This window comes from Ursus americanus, chromosome 4 (assembly GCF_024610735.1).
Source record: "Ursus americanus isolate L20-20 chromosome 4, mUrsAme1.1.p, whole genome shotgun sequence".
NCBI lineage: Eukaryota > Metazoa > Chordata > Mammalia > Carnivora > Ursidae > Ursus > Ursus americanus.
In genome coordinates, this window is record NC_142130.1 from 41,098,517 (window position 1) to 41,125,349 (window position 26,833).

The window sequence follows — 26,833 nt, forward strand, 5'->3', positions numbered from 1 at the left end:
CTGAAAATGATATTTTCTTCCTCTGAGCTCTTCTTATGTTGTTCACCCATGCAGTTCACTGAGTACTTTTTTATTGCATTGTATTATGCTTATTTGAGTTTATGCTCATCTCCTTTCACTAGACTATGAAATCAATCTGTGAAAGCACTAATGTTGACAACTATATACAAGAAGACTGTTACAGCCATGGATGCTAGTTTGGTTCTACTTTCACCTGTAACAGAAACCCAAAAGTTCAAGATAGGTCTTTATCCAGTGTTTCCAAAATGTGGCTACAGATCACTTGCATGAAAATTTACTGGAGTGCCTTTAAAATTCTCATTCCTAGGCTTCACCACGGATCTACTGAATCAGAATCTTTGGGGAGGGGATCTGGAAATATGCATTTTGACAAGCATATCAAGAGCTTTTAGTGTATACTGAAACTTGAGATGAGGGAATCATTGTGTTTATGGTTATTAGATGAAGCAAAAACAAATGATGTGAGTGAAACCAGAAACGTTGCAGTTCAAATTTTGTATACAAAGATTGGAACACTTTTCTGCATGTTGCACTCTTTTAAAGTACATATTCTCCAGTGCCCAATTGTTTTGTAATACTGTGAGATAATTATCGGCTTATAGAGGAGAAATGGACTCAATCATCATGGTTTAGCTTTGAGTTTTTACAAGCGGACCATTTTGCTCCTTCATATGCCAGTAGAATTATCACTCTCGGTGATGGGAAATACTTGCACTTTTATAAGGGAGTCAGGTTTTCATATAAAGAAGAAAGTGATGACACACACTTGATGCTGGACAACATTTATGATGGAATTCAAAGAGACACTAAATTTGTTTGCAAACCTACTTCCTTATTTGTTTTCTTTCCTTAACCTAGCCTTCCTTTTCTGTCTTTGTAGAGCATGACTCTGCTATTTCTTCCTTTATCAACTAGCCAGTGTACTGGTTCTCTTTTGCAGTATGTCCTTTTTAGTAGAATTTATTAAATAATATCAAGTTATTATAGGGAAACTGTAATGAAAAAATAACATTAAGTTTTAAAAAGAAATAAAACATTATCCTTCAAGAAGCAATCTGATATAGTGAAAGAAGCATGATGTTAACTTCTGAGATGAGGTCAGTGGGCACTTGTTTTGTTCTATTTTAGGTTATACATTTCCCCCGCACTTTTTTTTTTATTAAGAAGACCTATCTTAAGATGGAGAATCTTAAGACCTTGATGCTAAATTTATTTTATTATTTGTGAGAACCCAGATTTTCATTAATGGAACGTCTCTATTCACATACAAAACTAATTTTGTGACCGGCATTAAATCATTTTGTGACCCCTAGTACTTGCTTTTACGGTCAAAGAGCATTCCCTTTGTTATTTTGGTTTCTATATATACCAAAAGTCATAGATTCAGAATCTGAAAGTCAATGAAGCAGATAGAACAAAAACTATCAAGTTCTGTATTCTTAAATTAATATTTACTGAATACCTGCTATCCTGGTGCTATGAGTTCAAAAATAATTAGACAAAGTACTGAAATAGATGAATTCGGTGTTTTATAAGGAAGATATTCACAGGTATAAAACAGTATATTTCAGTTGGGAGATTGGCAGAGATGTTTGTTTTGATAGACTTACATGACTGCAGTTGTTCGCATACTGAAAATCACTATTAATCCTTCATATTAACATGACCATTAAATAAGATGTACCCATACAATTAAGGTTTTGTGTTTTATGAGTCTTCTTTTGAATACACATTTTATGTAAATATTTCTTAAAACCTTCTATAATTCAAAACTCACATTATTCAGGACTAATTCTACCAAAGACAGTATGGATTGGTGTTTTGCTTAGCTAAAGTGGTGCCTCCATTTTGTAAGAGCATAAATATAGTTTACAGTTTATTCAACATGCCATCTCTGATAAAAGTTACCAACTTTCTGTTAAATATTTGCGGAGATACTCATTACAAAAGGAAACTGATATAGGAAATCTAAATGGTTGGGTATTGGAAAAGTCAGTTCAAACATGGAAATCATAAACATATATATCTCATATATATATATGTATATATCTCATAAGCATTTCAATATTTCAGTGTACGTAAGTGAGTGTACATTCATATCATCATGTCTTGACTTAGGATTATGGTAATTTTTGTGAGTCTGCTCATTAGAGTTCAGTGTCATTTTTCTCTTATAAGCTATGCCCATAATAATTATCTTCAATTTCCTGTTTTAGATTCTTTTAAGTGCAATGAAAACCTAAAGACCTTTGTAAAAATAACGTGAGTGCAGTATTTTTGCAGTTGCTTTCATTCTTTTACAGTTGTCTTACACACATCCAGTACAATAGTACTGTTTAAGCAACTTTTCTTTAATAACTATTTCCAGTGTATTGAATATAGTTCAAATAAAAACCTTTTCTTTCACACATATATTGCAGTAATGTGCACAGTATTAAGTTACTTAATTACAATTAACAGTACAACCATGAGAAACAGATTTGATAATAAACAACAATATCATAGTAAGCAACTTAGCTGTAGAAGAAGTATATGGCCATACAGAATTAGCCAATACCATTTGGTATGCTGTGGACATCCATTTTAACAGAGGAACAGAGTGTTAAGTAAGGCAAATGTGGTAAAGTGAACACTGATTAAAAGATGAACCACTGTAGGGGTGCCTGGGTGGCTCAGTCGTTAAGCATCTGCCTTCGGCTCAGGGTGTGATCCCAGAGTCCTGGAATCGAGCTGTGCGTCAGGCTCCCTGCCCCGCTGGGAGCCTGCTTCTTCCTCTCCCACTCCCCCTGCTTGTGTTCCCTCTCTCTCTGGATGTCTCTGTCAAATAAATAAATAAAATCTTTAAAAAAAAGAGAGAGAGAGAGAGAGATTAACCACTGTATTTAAAAATTTGTATATAACACAAGACATTACATTGTTATGCCACCATATGTCATTTTTTAAAATTACAATCCACATAAAGAACTATTCCATTGAGCTGTAGTCCCTGTACATTGTTGCCTAAAATTCCAGAAACTGACATCATGTGCTGCTACCAGTGATTTGGCAGATAAAGTGGTATGTTCTCCTTGAAGAAAAATTTTATATAAAAAAACACTAAAAGTACATCAATAGATAGGATTCATGTTTTCAGGTTAAGCTATGCTTTGTGATCTAAAAATTCTTAAAGATAAATATTATTTTAATGACATACTTAGTATAATTCATGAGTATATGAAAGAGATACAACTTGGAGAAAAATTAAAATTAATTAAAATATTTGAGTATAGTTCATGTACTTAACTGACGACAACTATTGATTGCAGCTTATCTAAGACAAGTTCCTCAGGTTTAATTTGCACATTTCCCCAAACTTTTTCCTGGGATCAGAATTCCCAGAATTTAGCTCACTTCAGCATGGGAGCTCTACTATGTGCTCTGTTAAATGTATATCCTGCATGTGGAACTGTACCAGAATATTATCGGAACTTAATCTAATAATTTTAAACAAATGGATTGAATAAATTAACTTTGGATATGAATTTTCCCCCTGACTTAAAGACCCCAAAAGGCAGTTTTTTAGATTGCTCCTTTCCATTATCACCTAGAAGTCTCACTTTTCCCCCTTAACTCTAGATGATAGTGATAGGTCTTTGTCAACTCCCTGAAAGGCCAGAGTAAAAATAGCCTTCTATCATCACTTCCAATTCTCTGTCCAGAGTAAAGTCAAAAAGAGTCTGTCAAACCTATCATTTGCCATTTTTCTAATCTCTTGGCCTCCATCAGGAAAATCCTATTATTTTGGCAATAATATTATTGTGGTCATAATATTGTCACTGTCTCAAGCAAACTGAACATTTAAAACACACTTGAATAGAAAGAACAAAACAGTTGTACATTTAATGATTTTCTCTTAGTAGGACATCATTTAATAACCACTGTATAATTATAAGAAGGAGAATTGATCACATAATGTGCCAGGTATTATGTGCAGGTGATAGAGATGTACTGAAATAAGGAGCCCAGGTAGGATCAGGTAATTTGATCAGGTCCAGAGTCCCATGACCATTATGTGGCCGATCCAGGATTCCCTTTCTATGACAACTCACCCTTTCTGTGTTCTCAGAATGAATTTACAAATAGTAAAGGTGGGGGGGGACCATCCAATTAATAAAAACATGAAGTGCTTAGATTGAAGGACTCATTTTGTTCTGATTTCCAAAGTGCTAGTAGCAGCAACTCAAATCTATGCCATGCTGATCTTTGCTTGCAATTTAAATCAGACCAACACAGTCTTTGACAGGACCCTCTCTCCTGACTCAAGTAAAGAGCCACATGAAATCTAGTCTCTTAGCTATCCCAGCTACCAAGGAACATTACTCTCTAAAGCAAACTTGAGATATTTTAAGTAGTAATTCACTGAAAGATACTGGAAGTGTTATAAGAAAGTATGGCTCTTTCAGACTTCCAGTTCAATTTACTTGTTTAGAGAGGTTTGGATGTGACTTACAGAGAAGGTTAAAGACCTTGCCTGGTGGGTGTTCAATAAATGTTAATTGAACTGAATTGAATTGAGACCCAAGTTCAAATCCAATTTAATACCAAAATAGTGAAAGTTTGGTCAGATCACAAAGTCACAACTGATGGGATTGCCTGGGACAGGTATTACAGCATGTGTGGTGGGAAGAAAGGAGAGGAGACTGGCAGGACACCTCGAATTACGCTTTGGGTTCTGAAAGAGTGCTATTTACAGCCAAGAGGTGTCATGACACCTTGCTAGCTTTTACAGATACTAAAACATTTTGCTATTTCTTGAAATTGTCATGATGTGAAAAACCTTGTCTTTTCTTCTCCTACTCCCCCAAAGACATCCCCCATCCTGCCACCCTGAGATAAGAGTCTTCTCATAAAATACAGCAGGTGCAGAGCTATATCTCAAAATCAGAAAGAAATAAAGTGGCAACTACCCAACCAGCTCCAAATAAGGTAGACCTTTTGAAATCATGTCCCAAAGCAGTGGAGAGAGGGGTGATGAGATAACTTGGTAGAAAACAGCAGAGCCACCTGTCTTAGTCCATTCAGGCTGCTATAACAAAATGCCATAGTCCCGGTCGCTTATGAATAACAGACATTTATTATTATTTATTAAGGAGGGCACCTGTAGGAAATCTAAGATCAAGGTTCTGGTAGATTCAGTGTCTGATGAGAATTCATTTCCTACATAGTTGTCTTCACCACAACCTCACATGGCAGAGGGGCAAGGGAATTCTATAGGACCTCTTTTATAAGAGTATTAATCACATTAACTAGGGTAGATTCATGGCCTAACCACCTCACAAAAATCCCACCTCCAAATACTATCACCTTCAGGGGTTAAGATTTTAACATATGAATTGGACTGGGGGAGTTTGCAAACATTCAGACCATAGCACCACCTATGCCTAATGGACCTCCATTCTTCTAGGACCAGCATCATGTGAAGTATAGCTCACACTCTGTCTGTCTGCTTCCCTGAAGACCATGAAGGCAAGATTGTGGTTTGCCGTAGTATGCAATTCTTTCCACCTGACTTTCTCAAGAGGATCTTTATCCCACATCACTTTCTCAGAAAACAGAGAAGTCACATCTCTCAGGGCCTCTTATGTCTCCAGTTGATTCACCATCTTGGAATCAAGACTTCCATCTGAAACTAAGCATGGTACAAAATTGCCTGCATTAAGTAAGCTTTACTTCCTCTGTTCCCTTCCTCCTTCTCCCCTCTCCTTTCTCATTTTGCAAACAGGTTGCAGCCAAAGAGACTGTCAAGTATCTAGCACAATGAGAGCCCCTAGCACAAACCCCTAGCACAGGGTTTCTTAGTCATTAAACCAAAAGAAAATCTGTGTCTAGGAGTTCAATATGACCACATAAAAAATTGTCCTTCCATAGTTTATTTATCAAGCTAGACTTTCCTTTTATTTTATTTTTCAAAATTATATTTAACATTCCAGAAACTATCATTCTCTTCCCCCCGCCATTGGTGAATTTTGTGTATTTGTCTCATTCATGTCTTGCCCTTTTTCCAAACAAAATAATTCAGTGCTCACTCCTTGAATTTTTTTTTCTTAAAGCTTGACCAATTTTCTAATTCTACTCATCACATGTATGTAATGTTTTCAAAACCCTCCCCAAAATTAGCCGGAGTAAGAAAGGGAATACATATAACATTTTCTAGCTGGAATCTGTCTGAGAGATCATCAAGTCTGGAATATTCATTTTTCAAAAATGGTATGGAGGCCTAGACAAGCCAATTAACTTGTCCTAGACTGCAGAGCTGGTCAATGATACACCCAGGACTATTACGTACACAAGTCTTCTACGTATGGAAGCAGAGCCAGATAGAAGTAATCTGTGCAGAAAAGAAAATAAATTGTCAGACACTTATCTGCCTAAACTGTTAGTTCATCAAGTACTGCTACCTTATATAATACAGTATTCCATTTCTCATGGTCCAGATATTCAAATAAAATATAGTATACTTGTATTTTATGTAGGATTTTTATTCAGCTCAATCATACTTTTAAAACACAGTATAAACTATACATTTAAAGAAACCATTTGAAGGAACTATTTTAGGGTAAATAGATTTAAGCTCTTAAGTTGAAAAGCCATATCTAAAATAGAATTATGTTTTCCATAGTAAAAATCTTCCCTAGTTCCTCAAGCCACTACTCTATCTTTCTCCTTTCGTCTCAGTGCCAACAACATGAGAAAAATGGATTATAGTTATTGCCTCTGCTACCTTGGCATATATTAATTCTACTTGATGACTTCCGTCCCAGACACTCTTCTGCCTTCTCCCCAGAAAGTTAACAACACCAAATGGCACATCCTCATTTATAAGTACTACAGCTTTTGACACAGTTGACTCTCCTCTCCTTGTCACCTGAATATTAGAAATACTCCTCATTTTTCTGCCACTGGTATTCTCTCTATATACACATTTTCAGGGCTGCTCTTCTGCCTATGTAGACCAGAGCTTAAAAGCAGGCTGTAATGAACTCTCAGCCTGAATTTCCATGCCTACTGATCATTTTATTTGGATGTCTTAGATTCTTCAATTTCAACATGGCCAATAGATCTTTTTAACAACAACTAATTTCTTTTAATGTTAGCAATTCTTTTCTTATGTATCTAGCACTGTCTTCTTTTTTCTCTTTTGTTAGGGAACAAAATTTAGTCATTCACAAAGCCTGTTGATCTTCTCTCTGTAACATCTTCCAACCCATCCCATCCTTTTCATTAGCACTTACGTGAGCCAAAAATATAGAGTTCCACAGATATTTCCTATCTGCAGTCTCTCCAACTCCAAACCATTCAAAATTACCACAGTAGAGTCAAATTTTCTAATGCTGTGCTGCTCTGCTGCTGTCACTACAGAATGAACTCCCTTCAGTGGTTTCCCATTGCTCTCCTAGTAGAGTCCAAACTCAGTTTGGCGTGCATGGCTATGACAGAGCATACCCATACCCATACACACTCAGAATACTCCCTTTTGTGAGTTCTGTGTCCCAGCCCTCCTTGGTTGCTAGCTCTCAATGTGTTCACTCCAGTGCCTGCCCCCTTTCATTTTCTCTTTCTGCCCCTGAATCATTAGCAGTTGAAAGAATGCTCAAGGACTAGTTTTGTTCCACCTCCTTCCTCTGACAGCATCTAACATGTCACCTCCTATCTCTATCACCTCTATCACCTGCCTCCTATTCAACATGGAGAATTAATTGTGCCAGTGCTTTATGTCTCCATTTGAATTGAATTGTATCTCTTCAATTTAATATGCATTCCTTGGCCATTACTCTCTTATTTATACAGTGACTTGCACAAGATCACTAATCAGAAGACATTTTTAATTGGATTAGGATTTCCCTAGTAATGAGTAATTCCATAGTCATGAGATAGATATAAATTTTAAATGATTACCATGTTAGAAAAGACTAAAAATTGATAAAATAGCATACCTAGAGATGATCTATAGAACCATTCCATGTGTTATAATTTTTCTTTCAAAATGGCCACTCTATGACTTTTCTAATGTATAAGTTGTGCTATATGTGCAGCACAAAATTTAAGTAATCATTTTTTTGGGCTTTAGCTTTCGCAGTGAACTGTCTCTCCTCTCTATCCATAATTGACTCTTCAGTGATTCTGGAATCTATCCTGTTATCTTATTGCACATTTTCTCCACTACCTGGAATGACCTGAAACCCCCCTCCAAAAAAACCCTTTTCTTATATTAAAAAAAAAGTATCCATTTAGGCCCAGCTAAAATTACAATTTCTCTATAAAATTTTTCCCTGTCAGTTAGAATTACATAGAAGATAAGAGTGTGGTAACTGTGGTCAGAAGACCCAGGCCCAAAATCTGTATCTTTTATTTCCTCAGTGATTCAAGGTAAAACAAATTTTCGTTATCTAGGATATGGAAATAATCACAGTATCTTCTTCATAAGTTGTTGTCATATTTTAAACAAATGATGGCTATATTATTATCACCTTATTCTCACCTTAGTGTTACCAAAGCATTTCCTTTGTACCCCTGTCATGGCACAGCAATTTTCACAGTCTTCCTTATAATGTCCTTCTATAGCTTTTTAAAAGATGTTATTTATTTATTTGAGATAGAGAGAGATAGAGAGAACACAAGCAGGGGGAGCAGCAGGCAGAAGGAGAAGCAGGTTCCCTGCTGAGCAGGGAGCCTGATGCGGGGCTCGATCCCAGGACCCTGGGATCATGACCTGAGCTGAAGGCAGATGCTTAACTAACTGAGCCACCCAGGCACACCTTGTCTTCCTATAATTTAAGTATATCTTTGTTTCATCTTTGCATCCCATTCAGTGCTATGTATATTTTCCTTGCTATGTCTTAGAGTTGGAACTAATAAGTTTTGGAGACAGATAACACTGAGTTAAAATCTCCACTCTGCTACTCACTAGCACTCTCTTTTGGGGCAAGTTACTCGACATTTCTGAGACTCAGTTTCTCCTTTAATAAACTTGGAGTGAAAATAGTTTCTACCTCATGGGAATATTATTAAATAAGGTAATGATGACTGATACAACAATTTGTGTAGGATGAGGCAGGTGCTCAAAAGAATAGCTGTATAGTAGATATTCCACAAATCTTTCTTGAAATCAGTGCAGATATTTTCATGGGAGATCTTTTCCACAATTTTAAAGGTGGGTCATGACAAGGAGAAAGGAGAGACATGGTGCGGGGGGAGGGTGCTCTCAACAGGACCCTCTCTGGTCCAAGAGCTCATTTGTACCTACAGTCTGACCCTATGCCTCAGAGCATAAGAATCACTTTGATCCAAACCCCTGACACTTGATTTCATTCTTCTCTTTGTGAAACAATCTCATTAGAGAAATCGTGCTGCTGAGAAAGCAGGTCACTCAGCTGGGGGCAGGCAAAGAAAGTTTGCTCGGCTTAGTCATGACCTCCATGAAAAGTGAAGTGTTAGTGAGGAGCCCTGGGATTTGCAGCGTGCCATGGCCGAGGTTTTCACCAGAGGCCACTGGGAGTTTGGGCAGAAGGAAAAGTAATGAAGGGGTTGACTGAACTGCTGCTGTGTGTGTTAGCATCAGTTCTCTCCTCCTGGTTTGTAATGAGCTCTTTCCCCATCTGGTGGGAAATCCCGGATGGAAGGAGGAAGCAGGGTGCTGCCAAGGGTGATATTGGCAGTGATATATTTAGAATAAACACCCAACTGGGTTGCTCATCATCTGTAGTCAACATTGACCTTATCATATTTTTTGCAAGAACAAAAATGTTCATTAGAGAACCAAGGGGCTAGCTTCATTTTAAGACTATTTCTTTTTCTTTCTTTTTTTTTTTTTATGATATGTTAGTCACCATACAGTACATCATTAGCTTTTGATATAGTGTTCCATGATTCATGCATATAACGCCCAGTGCTCCATGCAACACGTGCCCTCCTTAATACCCTTCACCAGGCTAGCCCATCCCTCCACCCCCTTCCCCTCTAAAACCCTCAGTTTGTTTCCCCAAGTCCATAGTGTCTCATGGTTCATCTCCCCCTCTTTTCTCCTCCCGTTCATTTTTCCCGTCCTTCTCCTAAGATTATTTCTTTTTAACTAATGCATAAAATTCTGTATCTTGTTATTCTTATAAAATGCAATAGCAAATAATAATCATAAAAAGCAACAACAAAATATGCCATTAAGATTTTTAGGTTCATATCCTCATCTCATGTATCCAGATATGGAGGACCAGATGACCTCCCCAAAACAAGCCAGGAAAAGCCTCCATGGTATGAGGGTGTTTAGAGCCAGAAACTCCCAAAGGCAGATATCACTGTGAATTTCCTCGCATCTTTCAACGTGGAAAAGGCAAAGGTTAGCACCTAAGCTGCCAATAAAATATTTTGCTACACTTTAAAACCTTGCAAACTGAAAGATTCACAAAAGTTCATTGGATCATGGGATATAAAATGACACAAAGTTAAGAAGTAAAGATAAAGAATGCAAGTCCCGTTCAGTTGGAGTGGGTTTTCTTCTTTCATATCTCTCTCCTTTTAGTTACTATACACTGAGTTTCCCAACTGGATCTCCCTCGAGATGTACTGACTAGAAGACAGTCCTACCAAAAAAAACCTCCACTTTTCACTGGTAGCAAATTAGCCACATAAAATCCATATTGTTACCCTTGAATCTTTCAGTATCCCTCCTAGAGGTGGTGCTCAAGTAATAAACGTGAAAACAAAACACCCAACATTGCCAGACCCATAATAGATGCATAATAGGTGCTCACTCTTTTCTTTTCGCTGTAGTGCCACAAGGTACCAAGGCAGCATTCTGACTCTCAAAAAATCAATCTGTAACTTTAAATGAATAAGCTTTTTCTTAATTCAACATGCATCAGGCCCAACTGTAAAAATGGATGGAGCTGATGGTTGGAGTCCTACTCTAAGCCACTGGTTATATAATTTACTATCTAACCGACGCTTTTCTCCATTCTGAATTCTGTACCCCGACGTCCCAATACTTCACGAGACCTATTTTACATGTCACTCAAAAAAGGACCTGGTAAATTTACAGCTCTAGTGTATAAACGTTCCTGTGTGTACCTATTATGTGTCAGGCACTATTTCTTTCAGGAATGCTGGTGTTTTTAAGATGACTGCTGCCATAAAACTATACTTAATCACTAAACCCTGAAACCAAGGGTAGAATTTCAAGAATCTAGAGGATGCAGGAGTGGGGAGGAACCATTTAGCCCTTTCAAGTTATCTTGGGGCTTGCTACTTTTACTACCAAGTCATAGACACAGCCCTGTATATCTTAGGAGGGACTCTTTTTTGCTTTAATGACATTATTTTCCTTTATACAATAAATTCAGAATTTCATAGCACTTTTGAGCAGGAAAGGAATTTGTAATCCACTTATTTAACATATAAAATTTACTAATCTAAGATTACAAAACTGGTTAATGTCTGAGCTTCTGCAGCACACCAAATTCTTGACTCCCTGCCAAGATATTTTATAAACTCCACCAGGCTTGCAGTTCTGTGTGCATTTTCACCTACCTGCTCAGTAGATCTGGAACATTTCCTCTTCAGAGCCACCACCAAGCAACTAAAGGAGAGGATTTCTTCATATTCTCAGCTACTCCACTACTATATAGAATGTATAGTTTGTTCAAATGTCACCAGTTTGGGGGCGCCTGGGTGGCTCAGTCGTTGGGCGTCTGCCTTCGGCTCAGGGCGTGATCCCAGCATTATGGGATCGAGCCCCACATCAGGCTCCTCTGCTGAGAGCCTGCTTCTTTCTCTCCTGCTCCCCCTGCTTGTGTTCCCTCTCTCTCTGGCTGTCTCTCTGTCAAATAAATAAATAAAATCTTTAAAAAAAAAAATGTCACCAGTTTGAGGATTGAGTACTGAGGTTTGAGATAATGTCACAAGTAGAGTCACATATGGCCTCTTTAGCTTTGCCCAGGTTTATAGCTCTTACCAATCCTTACAGACCATTCCTGCCTCTTAAATGTTCTATGCCCCCTCTTCCTGGCTCTTTGGATTAAGGTGTTTTTGTTTTTGTTTTACTACTCTGCCATACATTCTACTCTTTATTCCTGAGTTAATCAGTCATTTGCCTTAATTTCTCCCTTTAGGGTATTGCTTTCTAGTTAGGGGCTAGGACACCTCTTTAGTTACATTCATGGTCCATAATAATCAGCCAAGATTCCCATGAATATTATTATAGCCAAGGGGTACCTAACTAACCATGTTCAACCTCATAGTGTATACACAGTAAATCATAAGTCGAATAGGGAAGAGAAGGCCCACGGACATTCCATTATTTGTGACATTAGTCTTCTTACATGTAAATCCTTACCTCTGTATTCCTCGTTCTGCCCTTCACATCTCAAATGAAAATAACATTCTCCCAGGATTCTCATTCTCTTGCCATTTCCTTTCATTGGGCTGTGACCTGAGATGCATGATTACAGAGTGTAATTTCCATATGTTGGGATCAAGTATCCTGAATATTCTAGACCCATGATCTTCTTTCTCTCATTCTTCTCCTGTGTGCCTCCTCCCCACCAATACCTCCTCCAACCTCTCCCTGCCCCCAACAATCACTCCATTGCACTCTGACTTTCCTGCCAGGGGTCATCTCACTTGGATAAATTCAACAAATATAAAACAAATCCGATGATTCACAATAAGCATTTAATATTTTAAAGGCAGCTCCCTATCTTCCCCAAAAATCCCTGATTTCCTTTAAGTAATTAAAGCAATTGCATTTTCGCATTTACATGGTAGCAAAGGAAACGTGGTGTAAACACTTTCCATAATCCACAGTCTTTGGGCAGAGGACATTTTTATCAATGTGTTCTCTTCATATCTTCACTGTGAGGTACTTGGTACTGTCTTCTCTTGCTTTTGCCTCCTTCAAGAACCTGGTGAGAGGTTCTATACACAGTGATGTTAAATAAATGCTTTTTGAATAAAGTAATCATTGAAGATGCAAAACTTGTGAATGCATGGTGGAATCTGAATTCAAAGGACCAGTGGTTCCCAAGTTCTTTCAATGGAATGAGAATTGTTTAGTGAACTCTTTCCTGGATTTTTAAAAAAATTTTAATATATCATTCATATATGTTGTCATTTTGTAAATATTGGACAGACCCTATGTGGAAGGTACTTTTCAGCTCATGGGGAATACAATTTCAAACGAAGCAAGAGTTCCTCACTGCCTTCATGAACACTCTGGTACAAGGATGTGTTGTGGGAAGATAGTTAATTAAAAGTAATAAATAAAATTTAAAAGCACGTTATCATGTAAGAAATACATGGAACAATGAAAATCATGGAGCAGGATATTGGTCTCAGGAGTATGTGGAAAGGACAAGGTTTCTGTTTTAAACAGGGTTGTCAAAGTGAGACTCACTAAGAAGGTGAGATTTAAGCAAAGACTTGAAGCAAGGGAGGGAAATAATTTAGTGGTCTTCTGGAGGAAGACCTTTGCAGGCAGAGAGTATAGCCAGTGCAAAGCCTGGGGCATGCCTGGTGGGTTTAAAGAAAAGCAGGAAGGTCAGCATGGCTTTAGTAGAGTGAGCAAGGGTAGAAGTAGCAGGGGACAAAAGAGGGGAGGACAGAGAAGGAAGTATGCAGATCCTTATCTTCAGGAATGAAATAAAATATGACCATGGTTTGATGGGGGTAGGCTGGTTCTTTCTTTGGAAAAGAAGAACGACTTTCTGGGAGTGGATGGCCAGGCAGCAAGCTGCTGTGTGTGGGAGGCAGGTGGGAGGAGAAAGTCATAGAAAGCAGCAGATTATAAATGCTCACACAGATCCCTCAATGCACATCTGTTATTTCAGAATGTGGTGAATATTTCAACAAGTCAGCTACCATAGCCAACTTCTCAGCAAGCTGTTTCACTCCAGTGCTCTCTAGTTCCTTCTTAATTATGCTGTCTTTAATGCCAACTCTCCCCTCATCTTCTTCACCATTCCCTATCTATTCTCTGTGGCTGGGAAGAAACTTTTGAGATCAGTCCTCCATATGATGCATGATTTCCCCTAAAGCATCCTCAAATAATGTGGTCAGCTAGCCTCTGCTTGAACATCTTCCCCTTAAGGGGTGGAGGGCATTCAATTTGCCAATTAAATCATCCATAAATCAATAAGCACTCGTTCATATATTTATCTGCACATTGATTTCACAAATATGTGTTGAGCATTTCTGATTTCCCAGTCTTTATTCTAAACAATGGATATAGAGCAGAGAATAAAACAAAGTCACTGTCATCGTGGAACCTATATTGTAGTGGCAAAGGGACCAATAAACAGATAAACAGAATTTCAGATAAGGGGTGAGTACAAAGAAGGCAAAGCAAAGTGATGTGAAATGGACCTATTTTAAATTGGAGTGAAGTGATTGAGCAAAACTTTCAGAAGTCTGGAGAATAATGGTCTAGGCAGAGGACAGCAAATGTGAAGGTCCAGAGTCAAGAAATTAATAAGCTTTTAACATGTGTCAGGCCTTGTATTTCACAGTAAGGCCATGGTTCTCAACTCCTGATGCACATCAGCATCCCTATAAAATAGGTCAGGACTCCAGAAGACCATGCCCCTGTAAGACCTCCTGAATCCAAATCTCTGATGATGGTAGCTAAGTATGCCCTTTTTTTTTTCTCCAAAGGCTCCACCAGATGTTCAGCCAAGTTTGAGAACCACTACACTAGTGAGACAGCCAGTAACACAGCAAATAGTTGCTCTGTCCTCATGGAACTGTGTAGGTGATCTCACAACATTAGAAGCTTGTTTATGGATATGTTTGTTCAAAACCCATTTCCCTGTGACTTTCTCTCATTTACTCTGTCCTCTGGGACTACAAAGAATTTCAGTTGAACTTGAATGTAGCAGTCCTTCAGGTATTTGAAGACAGCACTTTTACTATGATGTTCCCTTGATCCCTCTGTATGAATGATGTCAGACGCTTTACCATCCTAGTCACTCTCATGTAGACATGTTCCAAGTGCCCACATTTCTTTTTTAGTGCAATGCCCAGAATTAACACAGAATTGCCCATGATCATGGAGGCAGCATCTGCTCATTTCCAGGCACCTGTTTTCCACATTTCTTCATACATCCCAACAATAGTTCAACACACCCCTTGGATGGACTGTGATGCTTCTCTGTTATTTCCTTTTGTATCTTATGTGTTTAACATTTATGTTGTTCAGTTCTCTTTCACAATTTGCCCTTTGGACCCAGAGTTTTCCTCAAATAACATGACTAAATGCATCTTATTTGACTTATAAAACCCCTCCTTTTAAAAACAAAAACAAACAAACAAACAAAAACTCTTCCTTTGGTTAAGCCTCTTTTTCCTGTTTTCCTGCACTATGCAAAGCAACATCTTCTATCCATTCATAAATAATATTATTCAGAAAATGTTGATTGATCCAATTAACTGGAACACTCAATCAGTGGCATTCCATTTTTAGAATAAAAAGGGAAATTTTAAATAAATGAGCCAATAACGGAGAGTTTAATTAAGAAGAATTTCAAAGTATATTTTATGGTCAGTTCATATTAGCAAGCTACATTCCAAAAATGTTTGTAATGTTTCTGATCCAAATTGTTGTACAGGTTACAATTGTCAAAACAAAAACAGTTGTACTTACCAAGTAAGTATTCTCCTAATGTTTGTGCGTCCTAGAACGAAAGTGCAAATGGAAGCCCATGACTTAATAGATACATATTTTAAATCTACAAGGAAAAGGAGGGAAAACTAAATGGGAAGAAATCAGAGAGGAAGACAAACCATGAGAGACTCTGGACTCCAGGAAACAAACTGAGGGTACAGAAGGGGGGTGGGGAAACCAGGTGATGGGTATTAAGGAGGGCACATGTGATGAGCACTGGGTGTTATATGCAACTAATGAATCGTTGAACACTACATCAAAAACTTATGAGGTACTATATGCTGGCTAAGTGAACATAATAAAAAAAATGAAGCTACAAATCAGGCTTTAAAAAATTATATCCTATAATTTACAAAATTATTTTTACAATGGCGTGGAAACCAAGTTTGACTGAAAATTCTTGAGTGCCTCAGAGTTCTGTGCTAGAATTAAGAGCTGAATCTTGTAGCCTGGCTTGTAGCCTATCCCTCTCCTCTTTCCACACTTGGTTTTGTCTCATAGCACAAGCAACTTGGTGAACATGTGTGTGGCACTCTGGCCCGAGTATTTAAGATCCATACACATTCTCTGTAAATAGTTGTCCCTTATCTATCCCCTGGGCCTGGGAATTCACACACCTAGGATATGGCTTACCTTCTAAAGAATGGACTGGAAAGGAATCCCAGGCAGAGCCTTGGAGGAGACCAACTGCCATTTAGGTGAGGGATTTGGGGGTTCCGTATACCTAGAGCATGCTGTGGGAGGGCATGTCCCATTGGTCCCATAGATTCCTTGTCTCCTGAGAAGGATAATGACAGGAGAAAGGGCAGAATAAGGCCTGCTGGGTAGCACCCGCATCAAGGGATTCCCTAGCCTGAGTCTAAGCATAGTACAATACTAACAGAAGAAGTGAACCTCTATGTTTTAGAAGGACTTTAGTTGCAAAGACTAAAGTAAAATGAGTTTCTAGTTAACGTTAATTTCACCCAACATCTTTTTATGCATAATTTCTAATGTGGTTTTTAAAAGGACTATTATATTCCCCTATAGTACTCAGTAAAGAATTCTGCAGGACAACAACAATAACAAAAATCTGTCCTCCTTCATCAGCCTAAGCAATGTTCGATGAACATTATGTTCAATGAAATCATCATTCATAATCATCATTCAAAATTGTCCTTTACCCAAATCCACAATGGGGCAATGTCTTCACTGTTTCTAAAAGGCCGAGTGACTTTAGATAAGTTGCTTTACCACTCTAGTAAATGAGAGGGCAATGTTTGGGCAATCTGTAAGTTTCCTTTCAATTTCAACATTGTCTGTGCTGTGCTTGTGCATTCACTGTTCTAGAACCATACAGAACAAGCCCATTGATGTTTCATTTCCACTGAGAATTTTAGTCAAGGCCAAAACATTCAAATTATAAAAAAGCAAAACTGATCTTATGCTAATGTGAAACTGAATTAGATTCCTAGGGATTCAGAGAAAGCAGCATGACTACCCTATACAATTCAGTTGGTAAGCATTTAATAACCACCTCATGCCAGTCCCCTTGCTAGGTACTAGACAGAAAACAGAAGACAGGTGTCGGCAATAGAAACACATCAATTTAGGTAGTACCCCTCACCTGAAGAAGTTTAGAAACAGATAATGTTAAACCTGTTATAATACAATACGGTATGGGTTCTAATGTAAAAATGAAAAAAAATGCTATGAGTATTATAGAAGGGGGAATTTTTCTCTGGTGACTCACAATGAACTTGACACTCAGGCTTCTTCTAGAAAGCTAAGTAGGAGTTCACTGAATGGAAAAGGAAGGAAAGGCCATTCTAGACAGAAGAGACAGTATAAGACATGGAAGCATGCTACGTTCAGGATATAATATAAATTTTCAGTAAAGGAGAACATTGTCGATAATAGTAATAGCTAATGGGATATAATAGCATATACTATATACTAGGAAATGTGCCCAGCACTTTATATGGATTTTCTGTTAAGACTTCAGAGGAATGGGGGCGCCTGGGTGGCACAGCGGTTAAGTGTCTGCCTTCGGCTCAGGGCGTGATCCTGGCGTTATGGGATCGAGCCCCACATCAGGCTCCTCCGCTATGAGCCTGCTTCTTCCTCTCCCACTCCCCCTGCTTGTGTTCCCTCTCTCGCTGGCTGTCTCTATCTCTGTCGAATAAATAAATAAAATCTTAAAAAAAAAAAAAGACTTCAGAGGAATGATATCAGCAAGATGGTGGAATAAGAAGTTCCAGGCCTTGTTGCCCTGTAGAAACACCTAATTTAACAATGATATGTGGACCAGAATATCTTTATGAGAATTCCAGAATCCAGCTAAGAAGTTTCAGTAGCCCACGTGAGCACAAAGCCAAGAACAGTTGTGTTGAAACAGGTAGAAGAGCAATTTCACATTTTCTGCATCAGCTGTTTCCCCAAGCTGACACAGCTCAGAACTGGGAGAAATGCACCACCTCACAACTTTTCCCTCAGGGGAATAAGAAGAGGGGAGTATGTGTCCATTGTTCCAGCTTTTTGGAGAGCTGCCTGAGGGATTGGTTTTGTCCTGCTTCACCTGGAGTGCTGATGGAACAGACATAGTTTGGATGCCTGCAGGCTGCTATGAACAAAGAATATCCTGGGGGATGGCTTGCTGTGGCTGGCACAGTTCATCATTATCAGGAGAAAGCACATAATTTGAGGCTTCTCCTATGGGAGCAAAGGAGAGGAGTGGGGGTGGGTGTTCAGCATTTTCACTTTTCAGAGGGCTCCTCATGGAACTGACACCTATATCTCCTGACTCTGGGTGCTGATGGGGAACCAGCTGACTTTGGATGCCTGGTGGCTGCTGAAAACAAGGAAGAACAGAATAACTTGCTGCTGTCCAACCAGGGAATTTACAGTGCCATAGGTAGACACCAGAGGGAGCAAGAGATTAAGAGGTCCTGAAAAAGAAACGAGCGTACCTCTCTAAATGAGAAATTAAAGGCACAAACTCAGGAAAATATCATCACCCAAAAAAAGTTTTCAGAAGCCCCAGAATCTCTAGCTGGGCTGATTGGTGAGGGCCTTCCCTTTTATGAAGCCAGTTCATAAAGACTGGAAGAGGTGTTATTTTTTTTTTTTTTCAAATGTGCAGACCCCAACACAAAGTTATGAGACACACAAAGAAGCAGGAAAACATTTTTCAAGGAAAGAACAAAATAAATTTCTAGAAAATGGTCCTAAAGAAATGGGATATATTAATTACCTTGTAAAGAATTAAAAATTGCCATCATAGAGATGCCCTACAGGCTCAGGGAAACAGTGCATGAACAATATGAGAATACCATCAAAGAGACAGAAACATAAAAAAGAAATAAACATAAATTTCAGAGCTGAAGAATGAAATGAAAAATTCACTAGAGGAATTCAACAACAAATTTGATCAAGCAGAAGAAAGAATCAGTGAATTCAAAGATCATTTGAAATTATCCAGTTTGAGGGGAAAAGGTGGGGCTGAGGGAAAATGAAAGAAAAAGAATGAAGAAAGCCTAAAGGACTTATGGGACACTGTCAAGCCGATCAATACATGTATTAGGAGAATCCCAGAAGGAGAAGAAAAAAAGGATCAGAAAGCTTATTTAAAAAAATAGTGGCTGAAAACTTCCCAAATCCAAGGAAGAAAGTAGACATTCAGATTTAAGAAATCTAAGAGACCTAGGAAGACTCAAAAATTCTATACCAAGACACATTACAATCAAATCATCAAAAGTCAGAAACAAAATTTTAAAAGCAGCAATATAAAAGCAATTGGTCATTTACAGGAAAGCCCCTCCCCCCATAAGAATATAAGTGAATTTTTCAACATAAACTTTGCACACCAAAAGGGAGTAGGATGATATATTCAAAGTACTGAAAGCAAAACACTGTTAACCAAGAATATTATGTCTAGCGAAACTACCCTTCAAAGACGAAGGAGAAATAAAGACTTTCCCAGAAAAACAAAACCTGAAGATGTTCATCACCAGTAGATTTATAAGAAATGCTAAAGGGAGTCATTCCAGCTGAGATGAAGGGACACTGAACAGCAACACAAATGTATATGGAAGTAAAAAGTGTTAGAAAAGGTAAATACATACGTAAATGCAGAATATTTTAATACTGTAACAGTGGTACCTAAGTCACTTTTACTTCTAGTATAGGAGTTAAAAGGCCAAAATAGAAGAAATAACTATAACTATAAAAAAGTAATGGATAGGGGCGCCTGGGTGGCTCAGTCATTGGGCGTCTGCGTTCGGCTCAGGGCGTGATCCCGGCATTCTGGGATCGAACCCCACATCGGGTTCCTCCGCTGGGAGCCTACTTCTTCCTCTCCCACTACCCCTGCCTGTGTTCCCTCTCTCACTGGCTGTCTCTCTCTCTGTCAAATGAATAAATAAAATCTTTAAAAAAAAAAAAGTAATGGATACACAATATTAAAAGATGCTATTTGTGACATCAATTATATAACATGTATGCAGAGGGGGAGAAGAAAAATAGAGGATTTATGTACAATTGAAGTTAAATTGTTATCAACTAAAATAGACTGTTATAACTGTAAGATATTTTATGTAAACTTCATGGTAACCACAAAGAAAATACCCAGGGAAGCTATACAAAAGAAAGTGAGATAGTAATCCAAGTATATCACTACAAAAATAAATAATAAATGAAACACAAAGGAAAACAACAAGAGAGTAAAAGAGGGACAAAAGAGATACAAGACAGAAAACAATTAACAAAGTATCAATAATAAGTTCTTCCCTATCAATAATTACTTTAAATGTAAATAAATAAGTTGTCCAATGAGAAGATGTAGAATAGCTCAATGAATAAAAAATCAAGATTAAACTGTATGCCGTCTAAGAGAGACTCACTTTAGATTTAAGCACACACATAGGCTGAAAGTGAAAGTATGGGAAAGATATTTCATGCCATTGGTAACCAGAGAGCAAAAGTACCATACTTACATCAGACAAAATAGACTCTCAAGTAAAAAACTGTCAAAGAGACAAAGAAGAACATTATATAATATAACATTATATAATAAGAACATTATTTATAACATTATATAATGAAAGGGTCAATTCTCCAGGAAGATATAATTATTATCAGTACGTAAATATCCAACATCAAAACACCCAAATATATGAAGCAAACATTGACAGAACTGAAGAGAGAAATAGACAGCAACACAATAATAGTAGAGAATCTCAATAACCTATTTTCAATAATAGATAAAATATCCAGACAAAGGATCAGTAGGGATGCAGAAGATTTGAATAACATTATAGACCAAATGATCTGTCAGACATGTACAGAACATTTCATCCAGCAGCAGCAGAATACACATTCTTCTCAGGTGCACAAAGAACATTCGTGAGAATAGTTCATGTGTTAGATTACAAAACAAGTCTTAACAAATTTGAGAAGACTGCACTAAATAGTGATAAATAAATAACCCAATTAAAAATGGGCATATCTCCAAAGAAGACATACAAATGGCCTACAGGTATATGAAAGTTGTTCAACATCAGTAATCATTAGGGAAATGCAAATCAAAACCACAGTGAGGTGTTACTTCACCCCAGTTAGGATGGCTACTATGCACAAAACAGGACAAAACAGAAGATAGCCAAGTGTTAGGGTGTGGATAAATTGGAAAGTAACTTTTCTGCACTATTGGTGGGAATATAAGATGGTGTAGTTACTATGGAAAACAGTTTGGAAGTTCCTCAAAAAAGCAACAATTTAATTGCCATCTGATCCAGTAATCCTACTTCTGCGTATTTACCCAAAAGAATTGAAATCAAGATCTCTAAGCGATATTTGTACTCCTATATTCATTGCAGCAATATTCATAATAGACAAGAGAAGGAAACAACCTAAATGTCCATTGATGGTTTGATGAATTTTTTTAATATGTGATACATGCAATGGAATATTATTCAGCCATAAAAGGAAGAAAATCCTGTCATAAGCTGCAACATGATAGTACCTTGAGGACAATATGCTAAGTGAAAAAAGCCAGTCACAGAAGGACAAATACTGTATAACTCCACTTACAGGAGGTTTCTAAAGTAGTCAAATCCATGGAAAGAGAAAGCAGAATGATTGCCGCCAGGGGCTAGGGAAAGGGAGCAATGGGGAGTTGCTGTTCAATGAACACAGGGTTTCAGTCATGCAAAATGAACGTGTTCTAGAGATCTGCTAACAACAGTGGGCTTACAGTTAGCACTTTACTGTACACTTAAAAATTTGTTAAGAGGGTAGCTCTCATTTTATGTGTTTTTTACCACAAAATTTAAAAAAAAAAAGACTGACAATGACCCTACAAATAGCTATCACTGTCTAATTTTGCAGATGGGAATTCTGAGATTTAGGCCAACTTTGTAAAAGTCCTCACAGCCAGCAAGTGATAAGCCGTGATAAAGTTGAGATGTAGTTTCCAGATGCTCTAGGCCACCATGCTGTTTTCTTCTGTTTCCCTTAAGTGAGTTTAAAGAAGTATGCTTTAAAACATCTCATATACCTTGCTAAGGAGTTTGCATTTTTCAAGAATCATTGAATCTTCAGGTTGAAACAAACTTAACCAAAACACATACTCTCTCCTTTCTCTCTCTGATATATATATGTTCCAATGTAGATTGAAGTACAGTACATTATGCATAATACATATGAGAGACATTTTTATTTTTCAGGGATGAATGATTATAGTACAGTCAGCTTTTTAATCCCAGATTGGGCCACTCCAGAGAATCCACCAAATTTAATCTATATCAGAGCCTATCTCTTTCAATCTGGGGTTTCTGTAGACACTGAGCAATTAGGAAAAAATAGCAAAACGTGTTTTGTAGCATTCTCAGATGTGGGAAAGGAAGAAGTAAACAATGGAGATGCTAACTCCTCACATCTCAGAGAGCCCATTCACAGTCGTTCATGGATATACACTACACAACACACACACACACACACACACATCCCTTCAGAAGTCACATTCTCACACACGCTTCACATCCAGACCCAAGCCAAAACGGCCCTGTAGATTTGTAATGGAAAACAAAGTGTTAGCCAACAGAACTCTGGCCTGTTTTGAGGCAGTTATAGCCTTTCTTAGCTGGTCTGGTCGAGCTACTTTAACTATATGTATTTTTAAGTCTAGTAAGCACAAGAAAGAAAGGTCACTTGCAACTGTTTCCCTCAGGGCTAAACAAACCAAGACGTATAGAAACGGGACTCTGAATACTTACCTGGCAGGGGAGATACCATGATCACGAAGGTGGTTTTCCCAGGGCGAGGCTTATCCATTGCACTCCGGATGTGCTGACCCCTGCGATTTCCCCAAATGTGGGAAACTCGACTGCATAATTTGTGGTAGTGGGGGACTGCGTTCGCGCTTTCCCCTGTTGAAGAAAAAATATAATTAAAAAAAAAAAAAAGAAAGAAACGGGACTCTGACTGGATCATGTGGGCATTTAATTTCTGGATTCGCAAAGCTAAATTTAGAATGCCCTATTGACAATCCAGCATACAGCAGGACAGTCAGGGGGAAGAAAAGCCGAATTTCCCAAGTATTGTGTGGCATGTCCTATAGGAAGTGGACAAGCATCAGCTCCTCTAACAGCAGATGATGCATCTGTCCTCACCTACCCCAGAGGTAGTGCAGATCGTGTTCAGATTATGGATTAAATGAGATAGTGCATATATAAGGAGTTTAACGCAATGGTTGGCATATAGAAAACACTAAATAATTGGTATTGATTATCTAATCTGGTCAAATTTAACTCATTCCAAACTGCTTTTGAGGCAGTTAAGAGTATCCCCCATCCCTTTGAGCTATATGCATGGTGAAAGTAGAAACAAAATACTGTCTTTCTGGATCTTGTCCCTAACCTAAAAATAAAGCCATCTGGGGATTTACTCTGAGCAAAGAAGCCACTGAAAGCAGCAGTTCATCATCACTAAGCGAAAGCCACAGTCAGGATCAGAATTATTGAGCTGACTGTGGGCTATTCTGTACCTTTCATCACAGCCGTGCCAGTAGGAGACTAACAGAGGTATGAGTCTTGGCCATAGACAAAATAAAAAGCTCCTCCCACCCTCACCTCAAAACTTAGCAAGCTATCCCAAGAGGTTATCATGATCTCAAAAGTGTTGCTCGAGTGAGTGAATCTGACCTTGTTTTACTGAAGGAATGCAATGTTGTGCCAGATAACATCATTCATTTCTCAGCTTTGGGAGAAATCTTTGAGCATTTGATTTCACTTGGTGATTTTTGCCATGTCCAGGAAGAATAATCCTTAACCTTTGTATTGTTTGGAATAATATGATCTTATCTTAGACTTATGCTAGTAATCTTCCTACGTAAGAATCCGCCAATAGATAGGGGTTTTAAAGGCACTCAAAGAATAAAACCACTTCTTTTGTCCTTTGCTAAGAGTCAGTGACCACTGACATGAATGATCAGAGAGCCACAGAGATCAGTAGGTAGAAATATACAGTTGAGCTAAGCAAAAGAAGTCAATCAGAGAAGAACAATTATTATATGATTTCACTCATAAGTGGAATTAAGAAGCAAAACAGGATCATAGGGGAAGGGATGGAAAAATAAAATAAGATGAAATCAGAGAGGAAGACAAACCATATGAGACTCAACTATAGGAAAAAAACTGACGGTTGCTGGAGGGAAGGTGGGTGGGGGGATGGGTTAACTGGGTGATGGGCATTAAGGAGGACATGTGATATAATGAGCACTGGGTGTTATATGCAACTGATGAATCACTGAACCCTACCTCTGAAACTAATAATACATTATATGTTAATTAATTGAATTTAAATTAAAAAAAAAAAAGAAATATACAGTTGTACCTGACCACCTATAGCCACAGCCTTGGCTCTGGGTTCTACTCTGCTTCTCTTGCAGCTTTTATTGAAAAGTACTTGCATTTTGGTTTTTTTTTTTTTAAAGATTTTATTTATTTATTCGACAGAGAGAGACAGCCAGTTAGAGAGGGAACACAAGCAGGGGGAGTGGGAGAGGAAGAAGCAGGCTCATAGCGGAGGAGCCTGATGTGGGGCTTGATCCCATGATGCCAGGATCACGCCCTGAGCCGAAGGCAGACGCTTAACCGTTGTGCCACCCAGGCGCCCCAGTACTTGCATTTTGAAAACTGCATCAACTTAGAACAGGAGGTGCACTTAAGAAATAATAATATATCATTAAATCTCTCTGATGAACAAAAAAATTTTATCTCACGGAAGTTGCTGAGGCCGCAGATTTTTAGTCATTCGCGTATTTGCAAGGTTAAAGTACTATACTTAATAAAGCAAATAAAGTATTTTATAATTTTTCAGGCAAATAATAAAAATGGGAAAAGTGAAGAACATTCTATTCCATTTTGAATATCCAATAGACACCAAATTAATCTTTCTTCCTATTGGTGATACTATTCTTACCCAAAGCAAGATTTCAGATATCTAGAAGTTATGATGAACTTGAAAAAGTTGTTCATTAACTTAAAAAAGTGTTTGATAGAATGAAGAGGAGTGGAATAAATGGATAAGAGAGTATGAAAAATATATAAAGACCTTTAAGGATGGTACAAAACAGAGAAATGGGTTATACAGTTCTTGAGGAAAAGAAAAAAACTAAAAGTAAATGCATTTTAGAAGTATCAGCAAAGAAGAGGGTGGTAATAGCAATACTTTGAGGGGTACCTATGGAAAAGTGATAAGAAGAAATCACCAAGAGACTAGTCCTGTTTCTATAGAGGTTCTATGATCCTTGGATTGGAACATTTTATTTCAGAAGGCAGCAACAATATATGAGCAAAGGCAAGTAATAAACAATCAGTTAAAGTGGTGGAACCAAAGGGTTGGTTGCAAGTTAGAAGTATGGAAGCAAGTGTCTAGGGATTGCCCAAGGCTATTGAGCACTTTTTAATATCCTATTTCAACACTCGCCTTAATATTTTATTTTTCCCTTAAGTTTCCCAACCTACGAAATATCTGAAACCATCCACATAAGTTACTGTGTGCCTTGGGATGCAATCATTTTCTTCTTCCCAGCTGCAAGCCTGAGGCAAGTTTCAAGAAATCATTAGCAGAGGCCCTTGTTCCTCTACTCAGTATTTTGCAGAACTGTGGGTCTCTTACTTAGACTTTTTAATATACACATTGGGGATCTCATTCATTGGAAAGTGAAGGTATCCTTTATAAGGAGAATGTTATCACTTTTCTATCCCACTATTTTCTATCCTCCCCCCATCTCCAGAAATATAAAGGCATTTACGTAATGTGTATAATTCTTTGATGACAGACAGACAGACCCGGATGTAGTTTCTGATCTTGGGCAAGTGACTTACAGTCTCGGAGCTTTAGTTTTCACATCTACAATGTGAGAATAGTATCTAGTTCATCAGATTGTTGTCATGAAAAATAAAATGAATTACATTCATCTGTATCCTCATCCTAGAAATACCTTCAAGTTCCTACTGTCAAATAAAATGCCTGGAAAGCTGGATTTAAAAGGAATGAATGAATGAGTGAAATTAGTGTAAGAGAATGAAAGTTGCTAAGAGACTAGATCTTAAATGTTCTCACCATCACAGGAACAGCAAAATGGTAATTACGTAAAGTACATGTTAACTCACCTTATTGTGGTAATCATTTCACTATATGTATGTATCAGATTATCACGATGTGTACCTTAAACTTATGAAATGTTATACATTGACTATATCTCAGTATATAATGGGGGGAGGTATGTAAAAAAAAAAAAACCTAGTGTAAGAGAAGATAAAGATTATCACTAAACACAATAGAAATTTTCCTTAGTTTAATACATCTTATACTACAGTATTATACATGACTGAATGACTTTTATGCTCTTGATCTGAGCTGTACAGAACAATTAAGATCTGTTAAGTGATGGGAATTTCACTTGAGAGGAAGAGTTAATACTTGACAGGTATGTTATAGAAAGTTAAATTTCTGCTTGCTTATTGTATATTTCAGGTATTTGCCTTTGATATCCCATAGTGTAAACAGATGTTTACTTTGTATCTTGACTGCTGAGCCCCTCAAAGCTCCCCATTTTTTCCCATTCTGAATCCCTCATAG

General features: G+C 37.8%; 1 protein-coding gene and 1 non-coding gene across 4 annotated transcripts in view; both read left to right on the top strand.

Annotated features, from left to right (window-relative positions):
* LSAMP (limbic system associated membrane protein) overlaps positions 1-26,833 on the top strand; it is a 632,927-nt gene that overhangs the window by 484,824 nt on the left and 121,270 nt on the right. The gene's annotated exons all lie outside the window — the stretch shown is intronic.
* Positions 22,955-23,118, top strand: LOC123784471 (U1 spliceosomal RNA). The gene has a single exon (XR_006777462.1). It is a non-coding gene; the product is annotated as a U1 spliceosomal RNA (small nuclear RNA).